Genomic DNA, 13,948 nt, shown 5'->3' with positions numbered 1-13,948 from the left:
CCAGGGGTCCTTCCCGTGAACCGCAGCCCTGCTCTGATGTTTTCGTAAATCAGATGTCGCCCAGGTCAGGCAGGGCCGTGGCCAGCACATCTGTCGAAGCGAATACTCGCCCGGCGTCGACCAGCGGTGGGCAGCAGTCTGCCCACACCTTGTCCTCATTAGGGGCCCCTCCCCTAACAAAAGTCATTTTTGTAATTATTATCGAAAAGTCCTGACCGTGAGCCTCAGGGCCTCGGGAATGTCAGCATAAACACGTTCGCAATTCATCATGTTTCCCGTCTCAGCAAAGACTTTGGGCGTGAGCGGAGGACAGCCACTATCTATTATTAAATAAACCAGAACTGTCGATAGAGGCACAATCTGCAAATTAGCCGCTTGTCAGTGTGGGTTAGTCCCAGGCAGATGCTCTCCAGGACGTGGGTCTGGTAGGGGGGCCACGTTCACTCTTCACTTCTGCGACGGCTTCCAGCAGAAGACTCCAGAACCGGTAAAGCGAGCAGAGATGTGTTAATCCCAAAAGGGAGTCACTGAGCTGTAATCACCTTTTCGAGGTGAGGTGACTCTGTGGCTATGACCGTCAGGGAGAGCGCGATGTCCAAGCTGCACTCACTCACTCACCCACTCCCCGGCCCCCTGGGGAAGCACTCGGCTTCACCCGGGAGACCTGGCTCCCACCTACAAGAGCCAAGACCCCGAGGGGGAGACCAGCAGGTGCTCTCCCGGGGACCCAGGATTTGTTTAATCGGTACAGTAACGCACAGACGCAGGAATGATGGTCAGGACAGAATTTTTATATGCTCAGTAGTCCCTAGAAACGGGAGGTGTCCCTCATGGGGAAGCACCAGGGTGGGTCAGGAGGCAGAGGGAGCGGGAACATGTGGGCAAGAGCCTTTACTGTGGTTTCCATGGGAAGGACCCCGAGGGGCAGCTAGGCAGGCACAGGACCGGCTAGTGGAACAATTGCAGTGGGCTCTGCACCACGAGGTCTGTCTTGTCTGGTCCCCGGCCCTGGGGAGATGACAGCAGGGGGGAAGTGGCCCCGATTGTCTAGGGGCTCTGGGTTGGTGGGTTTATATATGGAAGGCGCGCTCCTGGGCTGGCCCCGCAGCCCCAGCACAGACGGGGGCTTGGACACCCAAGCGCACCTTGGCTGTCGGCGCTCTAGCAGGTGGCTGTAACGGTGCTGGGTGTCCAGGTTCCGTGTGGTCCCAGAAGCGGGTCTGCGGGGCTCAGGGGTGTCAGGAGTCCTTGGTCAGCTGCAGAAGAGGAAGGAGGCAGGCGACGTTGCTAATCTGGGGGAAGGGGGCATCGTCCTGGGCACGCCGGGCAGGCTTCCTCATCTTCCTACCTGGTGCGCCTAGGATGAGGCCCCCTCCCCAACCTTCAGTGGCCAGTCCCAGCTCACAGGAAGGACCCGGCGGGCAGGGGTCCACCTCTCCAGGTGACAAGGCTGTGGCCACAGTCCCCCGGGTGGCCTGCCAAGCCTGCAGAGCTCTGAGCCCGGAGCAGAAGCTCTGCAGAGCTGGGTCCTGCTGATTAATAAGGCCGGACGCTGGATCGCTCTGCATGTCAACACCCACCAGCCCTTTCCAGCCTCACCCCCCCGAGAGTGACACTGACACGTCCTCTACCACCGGGGCCACCAGCCACTGCCCGGGTGGCCACCTGAAGAAGCCTCGGCTTCCCCACATGCGCCCAGGGACGGACACATCCAACTGGCAGCCTTGGGGGCGATTTGTGATGATTTGTGCCAAGTGCTCCCTAAAACACAGGAACACAGCACAGACCCGATACACGAAAACCACTCGTCTTGGCTTCACACTTGCTCCCTCCCAGGTAAACCCGCTAGTATGGGGAGTGTGGTTTATCTCACGCCGCGCTCGTTGGGGTTTGAGTCTCCTTCCCGACCCAGGGCACCTTGGTGCAGGTGAAGCCCACCCAGATCTCCACACCTGCCCTCCTGGGCTGTAAGGAGCTGCCGGCCTCTTCGTCCCTCTGGGGCCCGCAAGCGCAGAGCCTCCTGGGAGTCTGTCGCAAACTTCCCTTCCCCGCCGTGCCCCCGGGGGGCTGGGGACATGGGACAGCCCCACCCTTTCCTTCCTGTTTGGGGGCAACTCAGCCCAGACAGGGAGCAGGTCCTGCCATTATCATCCGAGCATGGCCATCCGCCGCCCCCTCCACAGCAGCAGCCCAGGCACCTGGTCTCCCTTAATCCTCACGAGGGCACCAAGGGGTCAGGAGCATCTTCACCCCCACTTTACAGGAGAGTAAACTGAGGCAGCCCTTTGCTGTGAGCACCCAGCACAGCCAGGGCCTTCCCTTCCCTGCGGGCTGCTGGGAAAAGCTACACCCCCCCCAAGTCCCACGGCTCTCCCCCAAATGGAAGATCTCTGCATCGTTCTTCTGTTTCTACACATGATTTTCTAGCTGATGCATTAAACCAGAACAGGGCAGCTCTGCTCTCGGTGTCTCCCCGCCTTCCCGACGCCGGTGGGAGAGGCGCAGGCGGCAGACCGAGCCTCCGACGTGGCCCCGCAGAGCCTCCGACGTGGCCCCGCACGGTCCCGGGCCCGCGAGCTGTCCTAACACCCCGCTCCCAGCGCTCTCAGCCCATTATCTACTTTTGTTTTGTAAGTAGGTTGATGCAGACAGATTTCTGAAAATCTTAGAGGAGCGAACAGGTTGGTTTCTTAGGGGATTTGCTCAGGAAATGAGATTTTGCCCGTCTCCCAAAGGAGAAAGGCCACGTCTAAATTATTGATGGAAACCATGCCTCCTCTGAGAAGCCGGCTTTGGGCCGTCGGCGCGCTGAATGGCGCTGTCTGCCCCGCGCACCGACTCCGCTCCCGGGCCTGCCTCCGCCGCCCTCCCCGCCGCCCGCTGGCGCCAGACCCCGAGTCCCACAAACGGGGCAGCGCCAGCCCCCACCCCTCCCATCCCACCCAGCGCTTCTGCCGCGGGGGCTGCATTCCCAGTGCGGACCTGCCCTGCATCTTCAGGTTTCTAAAGGTCACCTGCAGGGGATGCTGGATGGGACTTGACACCTCACTGGCGCAGGAGACCCATCCCAGCTCTGGCTTTGAAGCTCCCGGCCGGCTCTCTCTGTACTCAAGAGCCAGCTTTTAAAGAAACAGGAGGGACGGGAGCCAAGACGGAGCAGCCAAGTGGAGACTGGACGGCCGCCCAGACACGGCCATCCCTGAACTCCACTTCGGCGAGTGTTCAAGAGAACACGGTGTGCAGCGCCCGGCTCCGTGGGGAGCAGCGCGGACGGGCCCTCTGCTGCCCCTGCGGTTTGCATTAGAAAGACGAAGAGCCTCCTCAGCGTAATGAGACACCAGCGTGCCCGTGTGGCCGTGGCCGGGGAGCCAGGCAGAGGCGTGCAGGGCCCACGGTCCGAGCGCCCTCCGGGGCGGGCCCGGCATCCACCTCCCGTATCATTTCTCCCCCCACCCCGCCTGGACCCCGTAAATACTGTTGCCTGGATAAGCGGACGCAGAGACCGGGCAGCTGTGAAGTCAGGTGCGCCCTCCGGGACGTGCAGGGCCCGGTGTGACATCAGCACCGCGAGTGCCTGCGGCTTTTCTCCTCGTTGGGTGCCACAGACGGCTTTGTGTCTGTTTTCATAAGGACGCGAAATAAAATGGAAACGAGTCAATAGGTTGACATCAAGATCAGAGAACAGGAAGGACAGAAAAATAGAGCTGTGGGGCTTTGAAATTCTACTTAGTGACACGGGGCCACGGTTTTCGCCGAGGTTTTCTGAACCTGCAGGCGACCAAGCAGGCAACACGGCCAGTACGATTCTCATCTTTAAGCGTGGCTGGAAAGCCAAATGCTTATCGACAGATGGACGGATGAACGAAATGTGGACCGACCGTCCATGCAGCGGAATATTACTCGGCCATGAGAAGGAAGGATGTTCTGACACCTGCCACACACAGGCGGGCCTGGAAAACCTCACGTTACATGGAATTTGCTGGTCACAAAATGACAAATGCCACGTGACTCGGCTCACAGGGGCCCCTGGGGTTGTCAGATTCACAGATAGACAATGGAAGAACGGTTTCCAGGAGCCCGGGGGCGGGGCGGGGATCCGTGTTTAATGGGGACAGAGTTTCAGTTTGGGACGATGACAACATGCTGGAGGCGGATGGATGGACTGTCGGATGTGCAACAAATGAGAACGTACTTAATGCCATTGAACTGTGCACTTAAAAATGGTTAAAATCATAAATTTTATATCATCTATATTTTAACCACAGTAGAAAATAAAAAGCCAAATAAGCAAAAACCAAAAAACCCAAAACAAATTTAAAAAGTAGATTGAGGGCAGCCCGGGTGGCTCAGCAGTTTAGCGCCGCCTTCAGCCCAGGGCCTGACCCTGGAGACCCGGGATCGAGTCCCCGCTCGGGCTCCCTGCATGGAGCCTGCTTCTCCCTCTGCCTGTGTCTCTGCCTCCCTCTCTCTCTCTCTCTGTGTCTCTCGTGAATATAAAATCTTTAAAAAATAATAATAATAAAATAAATAAATAAAAAGTAGATTCGAAATACCCCCCCCCAGGAGATTATTGGTTCTCCTGAGGTCCTTCGCCCTGAAAGCTGTTTCTCAGGGTCCAGTCGTGGGACAGCAGCGTGGGCGCCCAGCTTGATGAAGAAGAGCACTGGGAAGACGCCTCCCAGGGGAGGTGAGCATCCCAAGGGTTGATGCCTCGGGAATGATGTCACGGAGGGTCGCCCAGGGGGAGGGAGCGCCTCCAGGCAGCTGGACAAGTGCCGAGGCTGCTCGAAGGCCCAAGAGGAGCGTCCCCGGGTGGCCGCAACACATCACCACCCGCTGGGGGCTTGAGACCCCAGAAGCTGGTGGCCTCACAGGCCTAGGGGCCAGCAGCCTCCCTCCGGAGGCCCAGGGCGGAATCTTCCCGGCCTCTTCTCGCTTCTGGTGCTGCAGGCGTTGCTCGGCGTGTGGCCCGTCCTCTGCCTTGTGTCTGCTGGCTGGTTCTTAGGGTCCCCCCTTAGTCCAGGGCCCGCTCGTCTTGACCTTTACACAGCTACATCTGCAAAGGCCCTATTTCCAGACGAGGTCACATTCTGGGGTTCCCGGTGGACATGCACTCCGGGGGCGCTCTGCTCCCCAGTACAGCTGGCATCTCGTCTCATCCACGTGCTGTTGGCCCCTGGGGCTCTGCAGACATGTTGAAACACGTGGTCAGCGTGGGAGCCTACTGATACTCCTCAGGGAGGGCCCGAAGGCCGGCCCGCCTGCCTCCCCTCCGTGCCAGGGGGACCCTGGGGATTTCCGTGTCCACAGCAGGGCCGACCTCGGGGACCTCCAGGCCTCAGTTTCCATACCAGGCCGAGCCAGGGGCAGGAGGGTGGCCCATAGCAGTGCCTCAGTGCCACTCGGCTGCAGGCGACCACCTGTCCTGTGACCCAGAGCTGTGCTGGGCTCAGCTAGGGCACAGAAGCGTCTTCCCCATGGCTGCTCCCACTGAGGGCTTGGTGCCCACAGACCACCCCCTCCAGACAGAGCCTCTTAGAGAGCATGAGCGATGACGGATTCCCTGGGCCTGGCACTCATCAGGGTGTCACAGAGCCCAGCACAGCTGGGAGAGCCAGCAGGCCGCCGAAGGTCAGAGAACAGCAGGGCCGGGAGAGCAAGCAGATAGGAGGGTTGGCACGGATGCTGAGCCGCAGGTGTCCCGGGGGACAGCAGACTCAGTAATCAGCCAGGTGGCCTCTACCTGTCTCACCCGCGGGCACTGGGTGGGCGTCAGCAGTGCTGTTATGGCAGGGCCCGGGGCACGTCCCTGCGGGCAGGGGTCAAGGAAAGCCTGGGGCGCGTCCTCCCCCACTGGAAGGGCCCGAGAGGACCTAGCAGGTGGTCCCTGAGCCCCACCAGGCTTCCCGGGAGAGGGATGTGGGCTGCCCTGAGCACAGAGCAAGCGCACACCTGCCTTGCCGCCCCATGGAGGCCGGTTCGGGAGGGGGAGCTTCCCTCAGGCCTGGGTGGGCTCAGAACCCAAGGCCGCCCCTGCAGCCACTCGGATGGATGTCCAGAACCTGCTAGAACTTCCCAGTCTCTCCCACAACGGTTTGAGGTCTCTGAGACATGAGCCAGCACCCTCCCCTCCCGTCAGGCCTCCCCTCCCCTCCCCTCCTCTCTCCTCTCCAAAGGTGAATTTCTTTTCAGAAGGAAAAAAAAAATCCTTTAAATTGAAGTAGCTCTGCCATCATGATCTCCATCATCAAAAGTCATGTTTAAGCCACCCACAGTTAATTTTTTATTTATAAAATTGCGCCCTTCACCTCCAATTCCCCTTAGAGAGAGAGAGAGAGAGAGAGCGAGAGAGCACAAAACAGGCCATTTAATAAAATTCCAGGTAAGGTGACAGGAGTGCCCGCGGGCGGGCAGGCCTCGTAGAGCCATCCTGAGTCTCCCAGTGCCGGCCTGCTGCTCCTCGGAAGGGCAGAGGCACTACCTGGGTGGGCAGGGGGCCCCCAAGGCCCTTCCTGGCACCGGAGGCCGCACTGCAGCAATGCATTCAACGCCAAAAAATCTGCTCCGACTATCCCCGAGAGCCAGTGCGTCACGGCTCGCGTGGGGAGACGCAGAAGGAGCAAAGCAAAGGGTGGGCACTGGCCCTCCAAGCACTGTGGACTGAGTGAGTGTGGGCCCCGAACGTGCAGGGTGACATCCTGCCTCTCCACTGTGAGGGAGTTGGGGGCCTTTGTCAGGTGACCAGGGTGAGCTGAGGTTGTGAGGGTGGGGCCTCATGATGGAATAGGGTCCTTGTCAGAGGAGACACCCGTCCTTGTTGCTCGGCGCCCGCCGCATGAGATCAGCGGGAAGGCAGGAAGCAGGCTCTCGCCAGGACCCCGATCTGCTGGCACCCTGACGTTGGACCTCCTGCCCCCAGCACCCGTTCAGGCCTCCCAGGCTGGGGCCTCTCGTTACGACGGCCAAGCACATGAAGACCCTGTGTCTTCGCAGGAAGACTCCCTCTCCCAAGCCTCCTGCTGCAAAAATGGGTGTGTGGTCCCCTTGAGCGTCTGCGAGGAGCGACGGCACCTGTGCTGACTCGTCTCTTCTTGCCCTCTTCTTGCCGGCAGAGCTAAGAAGGCGCATAGGATGGGTGTCCAAACACCGCTCCCCGGGACCGCGGGGGGCTGAGCCCAGGCTGGACGTGTGAGGGCCCCCCTTCTCTCACCGGGACGTTGGGGACGATACTGCCTACCCCGTGGGACTGTGCGGGCTTGGCGACGCATCCTCAGCGTCTGGCCCGTCATAGCTGCTCAGTGAATAAGACCCAAGGTGGTGAGGAGAGAAGCGCTTGGGCCAGCGGGAGTCCCAGCCCGCCGCGAGGTCGTGCTCTGCTCTCTCCGCGTCCCCCATCCCTGCCGGGGCGGGAAGTGGGGTGTCCAGGATGCAGATGCGGCGGCGGCAGCGGCCCACAAGGAGCCGCACAAGAGCCAAGGGGTCTGCACCGCAACCCTCGGGGAGGTTTTCCGGCAGATTGTTTGGCGTGAACCACACTGAAAACCGGCCTCGCTCGGGGGCAGGACACGTGTCGCTGTTGTCATAAGGACGATACAAGCCGGCAGTGGGTTCATTTCTGAAAGAGCAAAACGTTTTGTGAACGGAAGGAAGCGGGGTCACAGGGGTCACCGGTGTCACCTGGCTGGGGTTGACTAGAGAGAGGAACAAGGGAACAAGTGCTCCAGAGGAGGAGCTTCACCGGGGAGGGGTCAGCGTGCGGGGGACCAGCGCACTGGGAGCCGGTGTGGGCACAGGCGGGGGCGGGGGCAGGTAAAGCAGAGCCACGTGGGCAGGGAGACGGGGGAAGGGTCTCCGTGGATGGGTGAGTCTCATCCACAGTGGGGACCTCCCGGGAGCAAAGACCACTCTAGGAGGACCCCATCGCTTCAGTAGAGTCGTGGGGTCGGGTCCCGGGAGGCAGATGCTGACTGGCTGGCTCGCTCCTCCGTCCATCCATCCGTTTATTCAGTCATTCGTTCAGCACACGTGCACCCCCTCCCCTGTGGGGCTCGCAGTCGAGGGCGGAGGCGGCCGCGCTGGGCAGCAGGAGTTCCCACCCCCGCAGGCGGAGAGCAGCCCCAATCCGCACACGTCTGAGCCCACCAAGGCTCCCCGGGGAGGAGTCTCGGTTGTCTCGTGGCTCCACAGACGTTGTCCGGGGCCACGGTGCTGGGGGCGGCCGAGGGAAGGCCCCCTGAGCTGGGTCACGCCTCTTGCTCTGCTTGGCCGTCTCCGAAGGGTCTTGATGCAAGCGCACTTGGGGCAGTCAGCACCCCTGGCCTAATGAGCTGTGTCCCTCTAGGAACCTGATCATCCAGGCAAAAATCACCATAATTGATTATCCTGCTGAGAGGCGGAGAGCCGTGTTTGCTAACAGAGAGGCTGAGAATCAGCTCCACGTTTCCCACCCCGGGAGCTTGCCCTCGGGTGTCATCAGCAAGGGCTCCAGGCGCCTTCCTCCCCTCTGGGTCCCTCGCTCCCAGCGTGGGCCGTGGGGTAGGGTGGGCGACAGGATGGAGCAGAACGGGGGCGGGGAAGCCACTCTTCATCCCAGAAGGCAAGTCAGGCGGGTCCAGGTCGGCCCGTCCTTGTCTGGCTCACACCTGGAGGGTCGCTGGGCCACAGCTGGAGTGGGTGCCAGTGGGAGCTGCTTCCTTTCCTCACAACGAGCCCCTTTCCTTTCGTGACACTGGAGATCGTGTACCCTTGCAGAGGACAGGGGGGGGCCGGGGGGAGGACCATCGTGCGCCACGGATGGTGGAGGCGTTCGGCTCAGCAGGAACCTCCAACCATCCCTCCAGTTCTGGATTTTTCAAGACCCAGAGGCTCTTTGGAGATGGACGTGGCTCCCAGCCTCTGAGCCAGGGACCGAGCAGGTGTTAACACCCGTGTTCATACTGGATATTTTTGCATTGACCAAACGAGGACACTCGTGACAATGAGAAACATTTCAGAGAACTCGGAGGCTGTTAGGGGTGCCTGGGGGTCAAGGCAGGCGGGTGGGGAGGGGGGTGCCCCACCAGCCCCCGACCTGCGCTGACGTTGCCTGGTGGGGTGTTCCAGAGCCGGCGTCCCCGGCACCCAGAGGAGGCCTGCAGGTTGGGCGTGGAGCCTGGGGTGTAGAGGATGCTGTGGGGAGGACGTGGGAGCCGTCAGGTGGGAGGACCGCGGGGCGGGAAGGAGCAGTGCTCTACCCCAAACCCTCAGACCAGCCCCGACAGGGCCGCGCGGGCCGAGGAGCAGACCCCTCTCACCCAGCTCCCCAGCCCAGCGCTCGGCCCCGACCTGCGCTCTGGGCGGCTTGCTCACCGGGGCTGGAGGGACTGAATTAAATGGAACTAAATTGAATTGAATCGGGAGGAAAACTCACTTTAAGAAACCAAGAAAAAAGTCAACAATAAGAAAACCCCCAAATCAACTGAAGGCGGCAATTGATGCAAGCTGATTGATTCAATCCATCTCATTTTGTGACTCCGCCGCCTTCACCTGGCGGGGCCTTCCGCTCCCGTCCACCCCTCCGCCGAGTGGCTCTGCGCGCCGCACGTGGAAACGAGCCGTCTTGCAGGAGAGGGGAGATGCCGATCGACACTCGGGTCCGCCTGGATGAGGCCTCCCCACCGTGTGGTGGACGGATCGGCGGCTCTGCAGCAGCCCTGGGGACCGGATGGGGGGCAGGGGAGCAGGGAGGGGTGCACGGGGTGGGTGGTAGGGGGAGGTTGTGCAGGAGATGCAGCCACCGGGGTTTGCACAAACTCCACCAGCTCTGTGCCGTCAAATGCTCCTTTCCCACCAAGAAGGGCGCCGTCCACCCGGGGGTGACAGCGAGTAAGGGGGCCCCCCAGGGACCTGCCGGGGGAAACCAGCTGCCCCCGCCACTGGGGGCATCACTGCTTAGCCCATCGGCACGTTTTGTCATCTGAAAATGGGGGACAGAACAGTTAGTGCGTACTCCTCAGGGTTACGAGGGCTGAATGAGGCAACCGTTAGTTGTGAAGTGCCTGGTGCATAAGATGTGCCAAGCACGTGACTGCGGCGACCTGCTCTTTATCGTGACGTGGATGACAGTGATGACCGTGGTGTTTCTCCATCTCAAGAGAGAGGCCCAGTCTGTCTTTGGATTCCAGAGGCTTTTCGTTGGAAACACACACACGCACACGCACGCACACACACATGCAAGCACACACGCAGTGGGGAGAGGGGGAGGGGCTGCTTAACAAGAGTGCAGTTTTCTTTGGGGGTGATGGAAAGTTCTAGAACCAGATAGTGGTTGCACAGCAGTGTGAATGGACTTAACGCCACCAAATTGTATACTTGACAACGATTGAGACAGTAAATTGTAGAAGTACTTTGTCACAGTCTGAAAAGTGGTGCACAAATATATGCACTTAAAATTGTGAAACCTTAGGGGAGGCCTGGCGGGCGCAGTCAGCGGAGGGTGCGACTCTTCATCTCGGGGTTGTGAGTTCGAGCCCCGGGTTGGGTGTAGAGATGACTTACAGATAAAAATCTTTGAAAAATTCTGAAACGTTATTAACATAAGCAAGGAAAATTTAAGTTCAGAAAAAGCGGATGACGCCCACACGCACTACACCTCTCTTTCCTAGTCCCTGAAAGCCCCTCTGAGGAAAGGGCAGGATCAGGGGGCCAGACACGCATGTGCCGTCCCCAAGCCCTGGCTCGGCTTCCTGACTTCAGGCAAGTGCCTTGGTCTCTCTGGCCCCAGGTCCCTGGACCGTCCGATGAGCAAGTGCCCGGTCCCTGCTGCCCCGGGGCTCTGAGCCCCTCCTCCTGACGGAAGCTCCTGGAAGCTGCACACAACTCCAGGCGACATCCAGTTGCTTCTGAAATCATGTGTTTGTGGGATTTAGAATTCTCTTACTTCTCTTGAAGCAGCAGCAGCTCGTCCGCTTTTCTTCGTGTTAAGCTTTGACTCATATTAAGCTAGATCTACATGCCATGACCCCACATGGAGGGACACCTGGGAGGCGGGGAAACAAATCCACACAGCGGAACAGGGCAGGGCCCAGTTTGGGATTGGATACCACCCGCCGTCCACAGTGGCAAAGTCTGCCTTTGTGGGTAACCTCCAAACCCGGTGGGGCGGGGTGGGGTGGGGAGGAAGCGGGGAGGGGCCACTCAGAGTCTGGGGCCAAGGGAGGAGAGAGGGGGAGCACAGGATATCCCCCGAGTTGCAGAGAAGCCGCGTTGGGAAAATCTGGAGCGCAGGCCCGCGGCGTTCTGTGTTCCTTTGTCTGTTAAGCGGAACGTGGGCTCCCAGCGTCGCTGCAGAGGCCGCCAGCGCAGGGGCTTCTCCGGGGCGGGTCCCTGGCTCCCTCCTCCTGCGCACCTGACTAGGCAGCGAGCGAGCAACCAGATGCGCGGTGGCATCCCTGATTGTAATTCTCTCCTCTCTCTCCTTCTTTTCTTAGAGAGCCCACAGTGCCTCGGGAAAAATTGGCTGAATAAAAGGTATAAAGACTTTCTCTTTTTATTCCACCACCCCCCCGACCCCGAATAGTTTTTGACAGATGTGAGCATGTTGAGCATCTTGGGAGCTGCTGACGATGAGTGCTGGGGGTTTCTGGGGCTTCCCCGCTCGTGGGAAGGGGCGGGGCTTGGGGGCGGAGGATGGAGGGTTTGGCTGGGTTAGCACCTGAGGATGGTGACTGGTGACGTGTCCTCTCTCTCGTCCTCCAAAGCACCGGCCCATGCTGGGAAGGAGGGGGCCAGAGGAGCCAGAAGGGAAATGAGAGGGCAGGAGCGTGTTGATGGGCGACATAGCTCAACGACTCCCAGAGGCCAGAGAAGCAGTCCCCCCACCCCAACCCCACCCTGGGTTCTCAGTGCACAGGTGTGCATCCCCCCGACCATGAGGCCTTCAGAACCTGGAGTGATTCGTGTCCCCACCCCACCCCCAGCCTGGTCTACTGGGGGCCAGGGCTGCAGAATCAGCTCAGGTCCCAGTGGTGACCCTCACGGGGTGGGAGGGGAGGCAGTAACACTCCTAACCCCAGCCCTCAACCCGCATGCTCCTTGGAGCCCAGCGTCCATCACCCACCGGCCGCCAATCTCCTGCAAATTCAGTTGCAAAATTTTACTTTGGGGGATAATTCTATCATGGAAGTAACGTGTATCTGTTGTGAACACATTAGAAAGTGCTGCCTGCTGCGTGTTTGTGACCCTGGGCCCCCCCGCCGGCTTCTCCTCGCGGGCTCCTGGGTCTCAGGCCTTGTGCACAAAGACTGCCGAGTGTTTTCCACAGCTGAGAAATGCAAAGCGAGGCTGTCAGGTGCCAGAGTCTAACGTCCTCCTTGGCAATTCTACTTTGGTGATCTCTTTTGTACTGTTCCTGCCCCCAAGCACGCCCCCGCCTCAAAAGTAGGCATTGGCCAAATGGCTAGGGAGCTAGCTCTGTGCCGGAACCCGGTTCGTGGGGAGGGCAGCTCTGGCTCCGCTCACTGGCGGGAGGGGCCGGAGAGGCAGGGCCTGGGGCTCCTCTCCCCGTGCGTGGCAGGGCCCCCTGGGACTGGCCGTCCTGTCTCTGTCAGTGTCCCATGTGGTTCGCACTCCCCTTGCAAGGCCGCCTCCCTGATGTGCCGTTTTGTAAACAGAGTCGTATCTTACGGGGCGGAAGCAACCAAAGGAGTCTTCAGGTGAATCCGTTTGTAGGTTCAGGAATCCACCCTCTAAGGGATGATGTGGATGTTTTGTCTGGCTTGCAAGCTCAGATTATTGCACGTTCTTTTTTTTTTTTTTTTTTGAACAGCTTTAGCAAGGTCTGCGCCTACAATCGACTACGCGTATTATGTAGAGCGTGTGATTTGATAAATTTCGACACAGGGGCATACCCATGATGTCATCACTACAGTCCAGCCGCTGGATGTGTTGGTCCATCACCCCCAAAAGTTTCCTCATGCCCCTTCCTCTCTTCCTCCGGGCTGTCCAGTCCCCCTCCCAGGCAGACACTGATCTGCGTCCTGTCGCTCTGAGTGGTTAAACATTCTAGACAGTTAACATCATACTACATGTGCTCTTTTTGGTTGGTGGGCTTCTCTCTCTCAGCATTAGGTATCCTGAGACTCGCCCAGGTCGTGGTGCACACGTGAAGAGTTAGTGCCTTTTATTTATTATTATTATTATTATTATTATTATTATTATTATTATTATTGCTGAGTAGTATTCTGTGCTCTGAATGCGCCACAGGGCGTCCCTCCATTCACCCCTGTAAGGACACGGGGTCATTTCCAGCTTTTGGTTATTAGTGCGTAAGGCTGCTGAGAGCATTCCCGCACAAGTCTTCGTACGGACACAGGCCTCCTTCTCTCCTGGGTACAGGACCTTACGCAGCCAAGTGGCTGGATTTCATGGTGCACTAAAGTGAATGTCAAACTTTTTTCCACAGTGGTTGTGCCATTTCACACGCCCACCAGCCGTGCGCGGGGATTGCCTTCTGTGTCCTCCCCAACACTTGGTGGTATTGGCTGTGGGAATTTTTGCCACTAAGATGGCAAAGGATGGTATTTCACTGTGGTTGAGCTCGCATTTCCCTAAAGCTGAGTGACGCTGAGCATCTTATGTGGGTTGTTTGACGTCCATTATTTCTGTCAAGTGTCAACCATTAACTTTTTTTTTTTTTAAGTAGGTATTTGTCTTCTTACGGTACAGCCTTTGGGGAGTGCTTTATGTATACTGAGTACAAGTCCCTTATAGGTAGGTACATGCTCTGCAGACATTGCCTCCTAATTCGTCTGTCTTCCCACTCTCATAAAAGTGTCTTTTAAAGAGCAAACATTTGACATTTTGATAAATTCCAGTTTAACCATTTGTTCTTTGTGGATCATACTTCTGATATTTTATCTAAGAAATCTTAGCCCGATCCAAGGTCACAAAGATTTTCTTTTCCTGTGCT

General features: G+C 58.8%; 1 protein-coding gene across 1 annotated transcript in view; it reads left to right on the top strand.

Annotated features, from left to right (window-relative positions):
• RBFOX3 (RNA binding fox-1 homolog 3) overlaps nt 1-13,948 on the top strand; it is a 409,370-nt gene that overhangs the window by 279,305 nt on the left and 116,117 nt on the right. Inside the window, exon 4 of the mRNA XM_041727166.1 lies at nt 11,469-11,508. The gene's annotated coding sequence lies outside the window, so the exon portion shown is untranslated. The remainder of the gene's footprint in view (nt 1-11,468; nt 11,509-13,948) is intronic.

This window comes from Vulpes lagopus, chromosome 12 (genome assembly GCF_018345385.1).
Source record: "Vulpes lagopus strain Blue_001 chromosome 12, ASM1834538v1, whole genome shotgun sequence".
In the NCBI taxonomy this organism is placed as follows: domain Eukaryota; kingdom Metazoa; phylum Chordata; class Mammalia; order Carnivora; family Canidae; genus Vulpes; species Vulpes lagopus.
The sequence above is the reverse complement of the archived record's forward strand: the minus strand, read 5'-3'. Positions and strand labels throughout refer to the sequence as shown.